The 14,466-nt window shown below is 37.9% G+C and overlaps 1 protein-coding gene across 1 annotated transcript in view; it reads left to right on the forward strand.

Annotated features, from left to right (window-relative positions):
- The first annotated feature begins 2,086 nt into the window (after positions 1–2,086).
- The window catches only part of LOC150095654 (uncharacterized), a 42,695-nt gene continuing 30,315 nt past the window's right edge, over positions 2,087–14,466 (forward strand). The window contains exon 1 of the mRNA XM_090410222.1: positions 2,087–2,196. The gene's annotated coding sequence lies outside the window, so the exon portion shown is untranslated. The remainder of the gene's footprint in view (positions 2,197–14,466) is intronic.

A 14,466-nucleotide genomic window follows, 5' to 3' on the forward strand; every position in this document is an offset into this window, starting at 1 on the left:
ATTCTTGTAACCATTAGATAGAAAGGAAGAAGTTATATATTGTAGTTTTTTCGGTAAAAGATCGTCTGTAGAACAAAAGGAGTGGGCCCGATGAACCAGTGTTTTAATAGTTCCTCCCTTTTGAATGGGACGGTGATGAGATTCCGCATGCATATAATGGCCTGTATGAATCTTCTTTCTATAAACTGAGAAATATAGGTTACTATCTGGTTGGCGAAGAATTAGAAGATCTAAAAAAGGCTAACAGCTTATTTGAATCTGCTTCTAGGGTAAACTTGATCCTAGGATAAAATGCGTTTAACTTAGTGAGAAATTGTTGAAGTTCATCTGAAGAGCCATCCCATACAGCAAAAATGTCATCGACATATCTGAACCAATGAGCAGGGCTGGGAGAAATGTTTTCAAAGATACGTTGTTTAAAATGTTCCATAAAGAAATTGGAGATTGCAGGAGAAAGAGGATTACCCATTGCTGTTTCTTCAATTTGTTGATACAACTTATTTTTAAAGGAAAAAATTCCTGTTGTAGTAATTCAATGCTTTCAGAAAGAGGCATATTTGTAAATAAAGAAACAACATCTGAACTGATCATGATATCAGAAACGTCCAAATGAAGATTTGAAATTTTATTTTTGAAATCCAAAGTATTTTTTTATACAAGTATCAGTTCTTCTAGTCGAAGAGGAGAGTAAATTTGATAAAAATTTTGAGATTTTTGTAAGTGGGGCAACCTATACAATCTACGACTGGTCTTAACGGAATGCCTGGTTTATGAACTTTTGGAAGACCATGCAATCTAGGTGGACGACCGAAGAAGGTTTTAAGATTTTTCTTTTGATCTTCATTCCATGTAGATACATTATATATAGGAGAATTAAGTCTGACTCCTGGTAGGATCCGATGTAAGAGGCCTATAAGTTGAACAGTCGCGAAGTAAAAGAGACATTTTTCTCTCATATTCTTTCCTATCTTGAATCACTACAGCCTTCCCCTTATCAGCTTTCGTAATAATTAAATTATTGTTATTCTTCAGTGATTTCAATGCTTTAAAATCAGAGTAAGAAAGATTAGGACGAAGAGGCTTATCATGAAAAAGAATTTGTGCACATTCAAAACGTAATCTGTTGGGTGTTTTTTTTGGGGATAAGGATCGAGTACCCCTGTCTATGTTATGAAAAAAAATCCATAAGTGGCACCTTATTCTGCGTAACGGCGAAATCATGTCCTTTTGATAAAACTAAACGTTCGCAGTCTGTTAGTGGACGTCCGGAAACATTTATAACTATTTTATCTATATCAATAGTATTAGGTGGCGCTTTTTGGAATTGTCAGTTATTGTTTTATTTGAGCTTAATGTACTGAAGATGCCTGTGACACACAGACGAAAATTATACTATTAAATAATCTTTGTACGTGAGTTTTTTTCCGTTATTAATTTTGTATCGATATGTCTACTCTCGGTATACCTCTTTTAAAACTTAAGTCACTTACGCTTCACCAGCATGGAGCCATACCTCCAATACTAATATCCTCAAACTACAACGTGTACAAAATAAGTGCTTACGAATGATTCTATACGCTCTATGGTTCATCATAACCAAGCAATTTCATCGAGATACAAATATTCCATATATTTTCTCTTTCCTACAATATTTTTCCTAAAAACGTCCATTCACCCCAACGATCTAGTTTAGCAAGCTGTAGCCTGTGATGCAACGGGTATATTTAAACATAAAAGATCAAAAGTCATTTTAATTTCCTGTAGCGATACAGGAAATTAAAACGACATGGAGATTACTCCATGCCCATTCAGGCCGAGCCAACTGCTCACAAAAATTTTCCCTCACTATAGCCGTAATAGATAGCTGGGAATATGAAAAGCATTTTGCTTCACTCCTAGAGCCATTAATTTCAATTGTCAGTCAATTGATTAGCGACCACGAGATGACAGTACTAGTCAACCACCTCTCTTCACAGGAAGGCGTGTATATTGAATGAAATTCTTCTGGAAGCTATCGCTGATTGGCTACCGGTAAACGTTAAGCTATTTCCTCAGAGCCCAACTGATGTGATTGGAGAATTCAATATTTAAACAAAGTTTACATTTTTGTGGATGCCGTTGGAAAACGCAACATGCACGTTGGATCTTCTGTTGTATTATGAAGTTATTTTGTGTTGTCATAGTGATAGTGAAAAAGTAAGTTCATTTTTGTTTCGTTTTCATACTTTCAAATCTCAGATTTGTTTTCCCCCTCCCCTATATATTAAATCCCATTTGTTTTTTGTTGAGACTGAAATGCGATATCTTCAAATGCCATATTTCAAGTGTTGCATCTGTGGTGATGACTTGCAAATATTTTAATTACTTCTTGTTGCCTGTAATCATGCCGGTTTAGAGTGCTTCTACTACAATTATGTCATTTTATGTTTATGCGTTCAGAGGAAAAGCTGGATGAGTATATTAGTAAAAGGTCATTGTATCCCAAAACGCGATATGTTATTTTCTCTGCCTGTTTTACACATGAAAAATTTGCATTATGTTCAGAGTGTGTGTTTGTGTTGAAAGGGACGGGAATTACCTTTCGGAAAGTACACACAAAAATCAGGTATATTTGTATGGCACATCTATATAGGTATCATGTAATATTATATTATAATAATAAACTACTCGAGGCTATTCTACACCAACCAGTTCACCGTAACGCACGTTACTTTATGTACGTTATATATATATATATGTTAAAGATACCAAGCAATTTTAAACCTGGTTTTACTCAATTTTTTCCCAAGTAAGCAAATTAAAGATACCAAGCAATTTTAAACCTGGTTTTACTCCATTTTTTCCCAAGTAAGCAAACAGACAAAATGTCAAGTTTGCGCCTGCAATTTATGCAAGACTAGCTGATCCCACAGGTAGTGCAAGACCAAGACAACTCGTGGTAGACGTGGAGCAAGCTCTGATCACTAATTTTAATATTTACCCTTAATGCCAAAACACATCTCCAAGAAGGGGATGTATGATGTTTTGTATTAAAGGCAAAGGGCCACTACCCAGACCGGTTTCGACCTTTATTGAGGTCTCATCAGTGGGGAGCCAGGCTAGAATTACCAAGATTTAGTAATGCAGAGCTTGTAAGTATTTTACCAAAACGAGTTACCATAAGGTGTTATAACCTTATTAAATAAAAATCTCAGGAGGAGATATAGATGTAGAAAGTATTTTTAACTTGGGTATAGTTATGTTAAAGATACCAAGCAATTTTTAAACCTGGTTTTACTCCATTTTTTCCCAAGTAAGGAAACAGACAAAATGTCAAGTTTGCGCCTGCAATTTATGCAAGACTCGCTGATCCCACAGGTAGTGCAAGACCAAGGCAACTCGTGGTAGACGTGGAGCAAGCTCTGATCACTAATCTTAATATTTACCCTTAATGCCAAAACACATCTCCAAGAAGGGGATGTATGATGTTTTGTATTAAAGGCAAGGGGTCACTACCCAGACCGGTTTCGACCTTTATTGAGGTCTCATCAATGGGGAGCCAGGCTAGAAATACCAAGACCCTAGAAATACATCCCCTTCTTGGAGATGTGTTTTGGCATTAAGGGTAAATATTAAGATTAACAATGACATCATAACTAAAGTCTTCTCGAAATGGGGAGCTGTTCGAGATATCGAAGTTGGCACGGACGCTGAGATCCCACAATGGAAATCTGGTGAAGTCACCTTTTCCGTCATGATGAAGGTGGAAATTCCGAATTTCGTCAGGATAGGATCGGCCAGGGTAATGGTGAGTTACCCGGGAGTAAAGAGGCAATGCTTTAGATGCGGCGCCCTCACTCATCTAGGGGCCCAGTGCCCGAAGTTAATATGTAAGAACTGCCTAACAGCGGGCCATACAGTAGCACAGTGCCAGTCAGCATGCCTAAAATGTGGCACTAACGGCCATAAGGTGGACACCTGTCCGGACAGAAACCTGCGAAAAATTGGGAGGCAGTATTATGCCCAAGACGGAAGCAACAGCCAAAAATGTCATTGGTGCAGAACAGAATGAGTTCCCTACCCTGAAGGCCGCGCATGAGGGAACAACAAGAAAGAATCATGCCGCCACGTCTGAAACACTGCCGAATACACCAATAGAGAAACCTACAAGCAGGAAAGACAAAAGGCAGAAAGAACCAGCCACCGAGCAAACCGCCACTACAAATGTAGCAACCGAAAATAACCAGCAGCACCAACAAAAAGGAACTATCACTGCAGTCACAATAGACGAAGACACGGAGGCAGTAGATATGGAAATCAACAATGCAGAAAGCACACAAAAGAGGCCAGCTAGCCCTGAAGAAGTAAATATAAAAAAACCAAAACCAGCTGAAGTTGGAAAAATAAAGTCAACTTCAGAACCCACAAAGTTCCCTCACGCAAAGGCCAATGCACCTATATTGCATCTCTTAAAAGATTTCCCCGAGGAGGAGGCGAGACTACGAAAAGCAATAGAAACATTCGGAGACATTCAACTGATACTCACAGGACAAAACGGGCCAAGAGTCGTCAGTGCAGAATGGAACGACGTGTTTGTCGATAATATAGATGAAATCACTCCTGAAAAGATCATTGGTCTTATCGATGCAGAGGACGACGTGGGACTAGCACTGCACAGAGGCCTCTACATGCTAAACCACGTCCGTGGAGACAAATTAGCAGATCTCATCATTAAAACCCACAATAATAGACAGCAGGAGGATTTAAACCTCGCCTAACAAGTCAGTCGACTCCTAGTATCGATCTGCCAGAGGGAAAAAAAAAAAAAAATATGGTTTGCTTTTTCTTCTTTTTGTCCTCTTTCAGATTAGAATTTTTGTTGTAAAAAAGGTCTATGTCTATTCCACACAGGAGGGGGTATCCTGAGAACCTGGGCTGCGAAGGCTTACACCGAGGCGGTGCAGCTCCTTGTGGGCTGCATCACCCAGGCCAGGCTCTGCCCCCGCTCTTCTCAGTATTAAACTGGTCATTCCGGTTGAAATTTCAGAATTTTCCTAGTTTCTTGCAAAGTGTTATATGTAATTTTAAAGGTTATTTACCAGTTCCTCTTTTTCATGTGGTGCTTCTTTCATTTGTTTTTCCCCACTTTCCTCGGGCAGACACCTGAAGAAGTGACTGACCGGGGAAAGCTGAAAAGAACGGATGGAGGGAGATAATGTCGGAGATCTGCTTGGTGCTGACATTTAAGTCAGGCCAAGTAGATCGACTGAGGCCTCTTTTAACTATCTACTGCTATCCACTCTATCTTTCTCCTCCTCTCTCACTATCAAGCTGACTCTCAGCACAACCTTTTTAAATCTAAAGAGGCCAGTGATGAAAGGCATGAACTCCCATTCGAAACCGGTCTGGGTAGTGGCCCCTTGCCTTTAATACAAAACATCATACATCCCCTTCTTGGAGATGTGTTTTAGCATTAAGGGTAAATATTAAGATTAGTGATCAGAGCTTGCTCCACGTCTACCACGAGTTGCCTTGGTCTTGCACTACCTGTGGGATCAGCTAGTCTTGCATAAATTGCAGGCGCAAACTTGACATTTTATCTCTTTGCTTACTTGGGAAAAAATGGAGTAAAACCAGGTTTAAAATTGCTTGGTATCTTTAACATAACTATACCCAAGTTAAAAATACTTTCTACATATATATATATATTATAATATACCTTATGGCCGACTCTAATGATTTTTATCATCTTGCAATCTGAATGTAAAACCAATTGCCAAGATTGGATTTATATACAGTGTATATAAATTGTTCATAGTGTGTGTTTGTGTTGGAAGGGACGGGAATTACCTTTCGGAAAGTACACACAAAAATCAGGTATATTTGTATGGCACATCTATATAGGTATCATGTAATATTATATTATAATAATAAATTACTCGAGGCTATTCTACACCAACCAGTTCACCGTAACGCACGTTACTTTATGTACGTTATATATATATATATATATATATATATATATATAACGTTTATTCAATGTTTATTATTAATAAATTAATAATAAACATTATTAATTTTTTATTAATAAAAAATAATGTTTTTATTATTCATTTTTATTAAATGAATAATAAAAACATTGCCACCAATTGGTGAGAGTGATCCTAGGGTCTTGACTTGGGAGGTGGCTAAAGGTGTGGAATTTACAATTAAGAAAGGTTACATGTGGAATTATTTGGCTGGTAAGTATGACAAGCTTAGGAGTTTGATTGGTTCAGTGTCATGGCATGTACAGCTGCAAGGGCTAGAAGTTCACAGTGCATGGGAGGCGGTTAAGAAGTGTTTGCATGAAGCAATGGCTGACTGTATGCCTAGAGTCCGAATAATAAATTGAGTAGGAGTTACATGGATGAATAACACCATTAAGCTTGAGCTGCAAAAAAAGAAACAGCTATAGAAGGTATTTAAGGAGAAAGGTGACCGGCAGGCACATGAACAGTATAAAACCCAGGCCAGAAGGTTAATGAGTGTGGTAAGAAAAGCAAAAAAGGATTACGAAAGAACATTGGCCATGCAGGCTAAAGAGTTCCAAACAGTTTTTTCGATATGTTGCAAGTAAAAGAAGAAATGTATACGGCAGATTAATTTTAAAGAATGCCGATGGTAGGGAGGTAACCGAATCAGTTGATATAGTAGAATTACTGAGTGAGCACTTTGCAAGAGTATATCATCCATGTGGTGACATTGCAGAAATGGAAGAACAAACAGCTTATACGGGAAATTGTGGTGAATGAAGTGAAGGTGAATAGTCTATTACAAAACCTCAATGTCAACTCATCTGTGGGATTAGATTGTATATCAGCTCATGTCGTATGAGAAGCGGCTAAAGAATTGTCAGTGCCTTTGACCATCTTGTTTAATTTGAGTCTCGGGTCTGGGTTAGTCCCGAGGGGGTGGAAAGAGGGGAAAATATTTCCACTGCATAAAGGAGGTTCCAAGACTGCTGTTGAAAATTATAGGCCGATCAGCATATCAGGAATTGTTGTCAAGGTCTTGGAGAAAATAGTCAAGAGGAAAATACAAGATTGGATAGATGAAAACGGGATACTCTATGGGGGACAGCATGGTTTTGTAAAGGGTAGATCATGCCTCAGTAACTTGCTCACGTTCTATAACACAGTGACGGCTGAACTGGATAAGAGCAATGGGTTTACAGTGATTCTACTGGACCTTGCTAAAGCCTTTGATAGGATACCACATGGAATTCTAATCAGTAAACTGCAGCATATGAGAATAGATATAGGGTTGGTGAGATGGATAGGAGGATGGTTGATGGGGAGATATCAGAGAGTGGTTTATTCAGGAGTAGAGTCCAAAAGACGGCCTGTGATTAGCAGTGTGCTGCAGGGTTCTGTTCTTGGACCGCTACTATTTAATTTGTTCATTAACGATATAGGAAAGGATCTGAGAGGAACTGTGCATCTGTTTGCGGATGATGCAAAGTTAGGTTGAGCAATAGTGAATGCTCAGGATGTCAAAATTTTGCAGAATGATTTGGATTGTTTGGAGGACTGGGCTAAGGAGAATGGATGTCAATTTAATGTGGAAAAATGTAAGGTTTTGCATTTTGGGGTGAAAAGATTAGCAGCAGTATATCACATTGGTGGACCTGTACTCCAGGAGATTGACGAGGCCAGGGATTTGGGAGTGTTGGTGGATAGGGAGTTGAAGTTTAGGGGACACATCACAAAAGTGGCTAAATCAGCTCATCAAATCACTTGGTTGCTGAAAAACACTTTAATGCGCAGAGACAAACAGGTTATTGTTTCTTTGTATCGAGCATTGATAGGACCCCATCTAGACTACTGTGCCCAGATATGGGCATCAGGGTTTCTTCTCGATGGGGAGGAGGTGGAGAGGATCCAGAGACGAGTGACCAAGATGATAGCAGTACTATGGAATGAACCTTATGAGAACAGGTTGAAGATTTGTGGGCTGCAGAAATTGGTTGATAGGTGGAAAAGGGGGTGATATGATTGAGACATTCAAATTACTGAAGGGCTTCTATAAGATTAATTCAGAAGATATTTTTGAGAATAGGACTGGTAGTGGGAGGACTAGGGGCCATCCATGGAAGCTTGGTAAGTGTGTGGTTAGCAAGGGTGTTAGAGCTAGGTTTTTTACTTGGAGAGTGGAATAAGCTGCCAGAGTCTGTTGTGGTTGCCATGACTGTAAATGAGTTAAAGGAGAAGTATGATAGATACTGTGTGAATGTTGAATAGTTATTCTTGACATGATGTTGGGCCTCTTTCAATGAGTCTAAGGACTCCTTGGAGCTGCCCGTAATAATAATAATACATTGTTTTAACTTTTTGTAATATTTCTGGTGTGTATTGAGAGGGGTGGCAAACTCAGGAACCTCCCTGGGCAGCAACAGCTCTAGCTACGCGACTGGATGAAAATATATTTGAAATAGGCCAAAGAAGATTGGTCTACCGGGTATAACGAGAGATTGAAGCTGTGCCATCTATAGAGTTCATGAATAGGAGACACACGCACATATGTGTGAGAGAGACAAAGCAGCCCTTCAGAACACATGCAATTTACACAAAAAATACTAGTGGTGGTGGTGGTTGTGGGCAGAAGATGGCATTAATGTGTAGATCAGTGGCGCACTCATGATTTAATTTTGGAGGTGGCCGAGCACTCAAGATTTAATCTTGGGGGGGGGGGGGAAAGTTGAGTAGACTATTTGAGAATACACACTACGCATTGCATACGAGCTATGACTGAGCATCTGCAGTGATCGTCAATACGTGATACCCATGATCTCCTCTGGCCCGGCTCGGGCAAATGAAGTAGCGCCCAAGCACTACTTCATTCGCTTTGCGTTCACAGTGGCCAGGATTCCTGAATGCTATAGGGTATTCCCACCTTATGTGATCGCTAATACATAAGTAGCATAGAAAGAGAAGACAACATAAATTTAAAAAAAAAATAATAATTTTAATTAGGAAAATATTTTTGGAAATTTTTCTAGTGCTTTTTTCTTTTTCTTTTGGGGGTGTTCAGGGACCCTTGGCCCCCCTCCTTGGGTGCACCAATGATGTAGATGATTATGGTAGTAGAGGATCAGTGTTGTTGCTGGATGAAGTGATGGAGACAGAGAGTTGTAGAGTAGGTGTCCTGCCTCGATGAGTCTTTGGTCTCCACGGTAACAATTTCAATATGTTTATTTTTGGGGATGCTTAAGGATCAAAGCTGTATAACTGAACGCAGAGAACCGACCAGGGCTTCTGACCTAATGTCCAATCCTCACCTTCTCGTGGTGCACCCTGTTGGGTATCTACTTGGATACTGAACGAATGAGGATGGGCTGGCAATTTGAGATTTAGCCAACCAAATTGTATTCTTATTGGTTAAATCAAAATAAAAAATGATGGTACAACATGACAAAATTTCATGCCGGCTGGGGTGTCACCTGGTTAAACAAGGCCCCTATTGTTTTCGCCAAGGAACCAGGGCGAACAGCGAAAAGTCAGCTACTGGGACAAATCTGAAAACACACCCCATCTCAACATCACCAGAGTTAAAGATTGGTACTATCAACGTAAGAAGCCGCCTGAATGGCAAAGAAATCGAGCTAGCTGAGGAATTAGATAAGTAATAGATCGACATAATAGGGGTGACTGAAACAAAAAAGACAAAAACTGGTGAGATCTTTCTAAGCAATAAATACAAAATGTTATATTCAGGCAATGAAAATCAAGGAAAAGAAGGAGTAGCCATAGTATTCAACACAAAATACAAGGCTAATCTTCTTGAATAGCAGTCAGTCTCACGTAGAGTAATGTGGGAAAATATGAGAATTGGGAACTGGACAATGAGACTTATATTTGTGCCTATGGTCCCACAAAGGTTCTACTAAGGTAGAAGTGGAGGAATTTTTTGAGGTTCTAGAGAAAGCTACTGACACAATGAAAAAGGAAAAGTTGGTCATTGTTGGGGATCTAAATAGCAGAGTAGGAAGTGATTGTCAGACATACAAAAATGTTTTGGGAAAATTTGGAGAAAAGAAGAAAGCTAATAATAATGGCAAATACCTGTTGGGTTTCTGCCCAGGACATGGACTGGTTATTACTCACACCATGTTCCAACATAAAAATGTGTACAAATTCACATGGAGAGAAGAGGCAAGGAATAAGAAAAGTCTCATTGACTATGTTATTGTTGCTAGTGATGTTTTCTCCTTGGTGCATGACACCGGAGTGTACAGAGGATTTGAAATTGGATGCGATCACTATTTAGTCTTGAGCAGGAGAAAATTGAATTTCATATTGAAAAGAATAACATGTAAGAAAGTTTTAAAGTGAATAAAAGTTGAGCAGCTCTCAGATGTGAACTGTAGACTGAAATACACAAAGATTATTGAAGAAAAAATGAAAGAGTTTGAGAACAGGAATCAAACCTTGGAGATTCAGTGGCAAGCTTTGAAGAAAGCCCTCATTGATTCAGCTAGAGAGGCATGTGGCGAAGTTGTCTGCAAGGATAGAAAAATTAGAACTCCATGGTGTACACAAGAAGTTAAAGAGGCAGTGAATGAAAAGAAGACAGCATATCAAAAGTTCCTGGCAAATAAGTCAGCTTGTGCTCTTAGAGAATACAGAGACAAATGCAAGAATGCAAAACACTGTGTAAAACTAGCTAAACAAATGATTGTCATGGGAGGACTTTGGCAAGAATTAGAAAATAAATATCAAGAAGGTGGCAAAATATTCTGGAGGTTGAAGAAGAAGCTTAGGAATGGAGGAAAGAGTGCTGTAAAAGGAGTTAGAGATGATAAAGTTGACGTGAAAACGGGAGAAAAAGATATCCTTGAAGTATGGAGTAATTACTTTGAAAAACTGCTAAATGAAGCAAGCAGTGATGACAGCACAGTGATAAAAAACACTGACCAGGCATGCAGTCAGGAATACATATCCATACTTGAAGTAGAAAAAGTCATCAAAGGCTTGAAATGTGGAAAGGCAGCAGGAGTAGATGATATTTGACCAGAAATGCTTAAGTATGGTGGTATAAAAGTCTTACAGTGGCTGCACTGCGTAGTTCAGAAAGCCTGGACAGAGGGACGAATTACCGATAATTGGAGTAGAGTTCTCATAGTACCCATATATATAAAGGGAAATAAAACTGAATATGAGAATTACAGAGGTATTTCCCTACTGTGTGTTCCTGGCAAGATCTATGCAAGTATACTTGAGAAACAGTTGAGAATTGTGGAAGAAAAGCTTGGTGAAGAACAAGCTGGATTGAGGCCAAATAGAGGCTGTCAGGATCAGATCTTCACTTTACGACAAATAGTCGATAAAGCATGGGAATATAACAAAGATCTGTATTTAAATTTTGTCATTTTGGAAAAGGCATATGACAAGGTGCCAAGAAAGAAGCTATTCAAGACGCTACAGTTGTGTGGTGTCAGTGGGGCATTATATGAAGCATTACTTAGTCTTTATTTGAGTTGTAAGTCAGCAGTTAGGATTGAACGAAGTATGGGAAGATGGTTTAATGTTAAATCTGGTGTGAGACAAGGATGTACATTATCCCCTCTGCTATTCGTTATCTATATGGATCACATTATGAAGGAAAGTGGTATTAAACTTGATATCAAAATTGGAGATGTTAATATCAGCTCTTTGTTTTATGCGGATGATGTTATACTTCTAAATAAATCCGCTCAAGTCTGCAAGATTCTCTGACTAAATTGAATAACTGTTGTAATAGGTATAATATGACGGTCAGCAATAAAAAGACAAAGACAATGAAAATAGGCAGAATCATTGAAAATGTCAACTGTGTTTTGAATGGAGAACCTGTGGACAAGTAAAACATTTCAGCTACTTAGGCACGATTTTTTGTGAAGATGGTAAATTAAATATAGAAATAGACAACAGAATCAGCAAAGCTGGTATGGTGGGAAGTCAATTGAATAAATTCATATGGAATAAGAGAGAAATTAGTCGGAACACTAAATTAGCTGTATACAAGACTGTGTTCAAACCATTTTAACTTATGGATCTGAGAGCTGGGTCAGAAGTAAAACACTTGATCAAAGACTAGAGACCACAGATATCAGAGTCCTGAGAAAGATTAGAGGCGTGAACAGATGGCATCAATATCATATTAAAAACGAGGATATTAGGAAAGAACTTGACATTGTCAGCATCCAGGAATGCGTTAGCAGAGCTAATCTCAGGTGGTATGGTCACTTAAACAGAATGGGTGAGGAAAGATTAGCAAAACTAGTGTTCTCTGCTAGGTTGGCAGCAAAACGACCCAGAGGAAGACCAAGATATAGGTGGATTGATACAGTACAAAGTGCCTTAGACGATAGAAATATAAGATCTGATAATGTTGGAGTCTTGACAAGTAACAAACTGATTTGGAGGAAAATTGTAGATAGGAAGTTTGTCATGATGTAATTTTTTTTCATATAGTACTATCATATCCTGTACACCCCTTGAGGGTACATGGCAGGAATTTGATGATGATGATGATATATATTGATAAGGGAAAAAAAGCCGGGTTTATGTGGAAGAGTTTTTCCTAGAATAGAGAACAAGAAGCCATTCCTAGAAACTGTATAAAGAGGGTTGGAGTAAGGAGTGAGGAGTAGGTTTTTGCATGGTGAGTTGGTTAGTGGAATCTGTTTCTCAAGAGTGGTGAGCGAGTTTAAACTGCAGTTCTGTGGTTTTTATTATTTTTATCATTATTATTTTTTATGTGATAGTGGGAGCCTCATGCAATGAGCTTTTATACTTCATGGAGGTCTAATGTTAATAATAACAGGCATATGAGCCAGAGAACACATACAGTTAACCAGCATAATACACTGGTTTCATGGACCTGCTGCTTCAGCTGTTATTCCACCTCCTCCCTCAAAAGACACATCTCATTTATATTTTCTGTTTTCCATGTCACATAGTTCATTTTGGTGACCATGTGTTAAATGAATTAGCACATGTATTTCTATCACTTCTTCTTAGACTTGTTAAAACACAATCTATTGTCTTACAGTTCAGCTTTTTATTTATTGAATACTAACTTTTCTTTCTGCACCTTCTGTCACTTTTTCCCTCCTTTTTCAGAAATGTATAGTTATTTCAGTTGTTTCATTTCAGCTGAAAATTTTCAACTTCAGAAATACCCTAATACCCTCTCTCTCACATTGAAGGTTTTCCTCCACTCTTATGAGAAGGCAGCAGGAGAGCACATGCACTTAACAGACATAATACATTTACATCATGACCTTGGTTGTCTTTATGATTATAGTCAATCTCCCATTTGATAACCAAAACAGAGTAACTAATTCTTTTTCCTTTCCTTTAGTGTTACATAGTGATCAGCATTCATTTTACACAAATTATGAACTCTACAACCATGTTGGAAATAATTATTTTAATTTCCTGACGACCTTCATATTAAGGTCATCATCTGGAGTACACACACACACATACACACACACACATATATATATATATATATATATATATATACACAGGTTATATTGCATTTCACACAGTATGCTAAAGAGACAATGATTTGATCAATGGTTATTCTACTGGCCTGACTTCTAGTGAAAAATAAAATAAAATTACAATAAATAAATGAAATAAAATAAATTAACTAGATCTAAGCAATATTCTATTTAAGACAACATCAGAAAAGCTTTCTTTCATATAGATAGTTTTATTACAGCAAAAACGGTGTCCCAATTTAACATGACAGTTGTTATATTAGATTTAAGATCCTGGATTACCTATAGTCCTATTTATACTTAACTCTTAGGGAGAAAGGTTATGTGAGTAGAATATGTGCCTTCCATATTCTTGGGATTTTACATCACACATCTTGACCGTAGTTATTATATTTAATGTGTCATTTATGTTCCTCTTTTCTGATAGGAATTGTGTGTGTTTCCCCTATAGACAAATTACAGGTACAATGAATATGGTATACTCCAGGGTGGACCAGGATCTTAAATCTAATATAACAATTGCCATGTTAAATTAGGACATCATTTTTGCTGTAATAAAACTATCTATATTAAAGAAAGTTTCTCTTATGTTGTCTTAAATAGAATATAGCTTTGATGGAGTTATTTTATTTTATTTAATTTTAGTTTAATTTAACCACCCAACCAGCCAAGACATAAATATACATCCAGGTTACCATGGATACGAAGTGCATATTAAAATTGTAATACCATTGATATTACATTGAAATATATGATGGATACAAAGTGTAGAGGAGTGATGCATTTTATCCACATTGATGGCGACATGGTTAATTTTATTTTTCACTAGAGGTTTTCTAGTGAAAACCTCTTTCAGTCCAGTAGAATAACCATTGATCAAATCATTGTCTCTTTAGCATACTGTGAAATGTAATATAGCTTGTCTCTGTATATATATGCATATACTCCAGATG

The sequence above is a fragment of the Typopeltis vanoorti genome, chromosome 20, assembly GCF_054136105.1.
Source record: "Typopeltis vanoorti isolate ZY-2024b chromosome 20, IOZ_Tvanoo_1.0, whole genome shotgun sequence".
NCBI classification, from domain to species: Eukaryota; Metazoa; Arthropoda; class Arachnida; order Uropygi; family Thelyphonidae; genus Typopeltis; species Typopeltis vanoorti.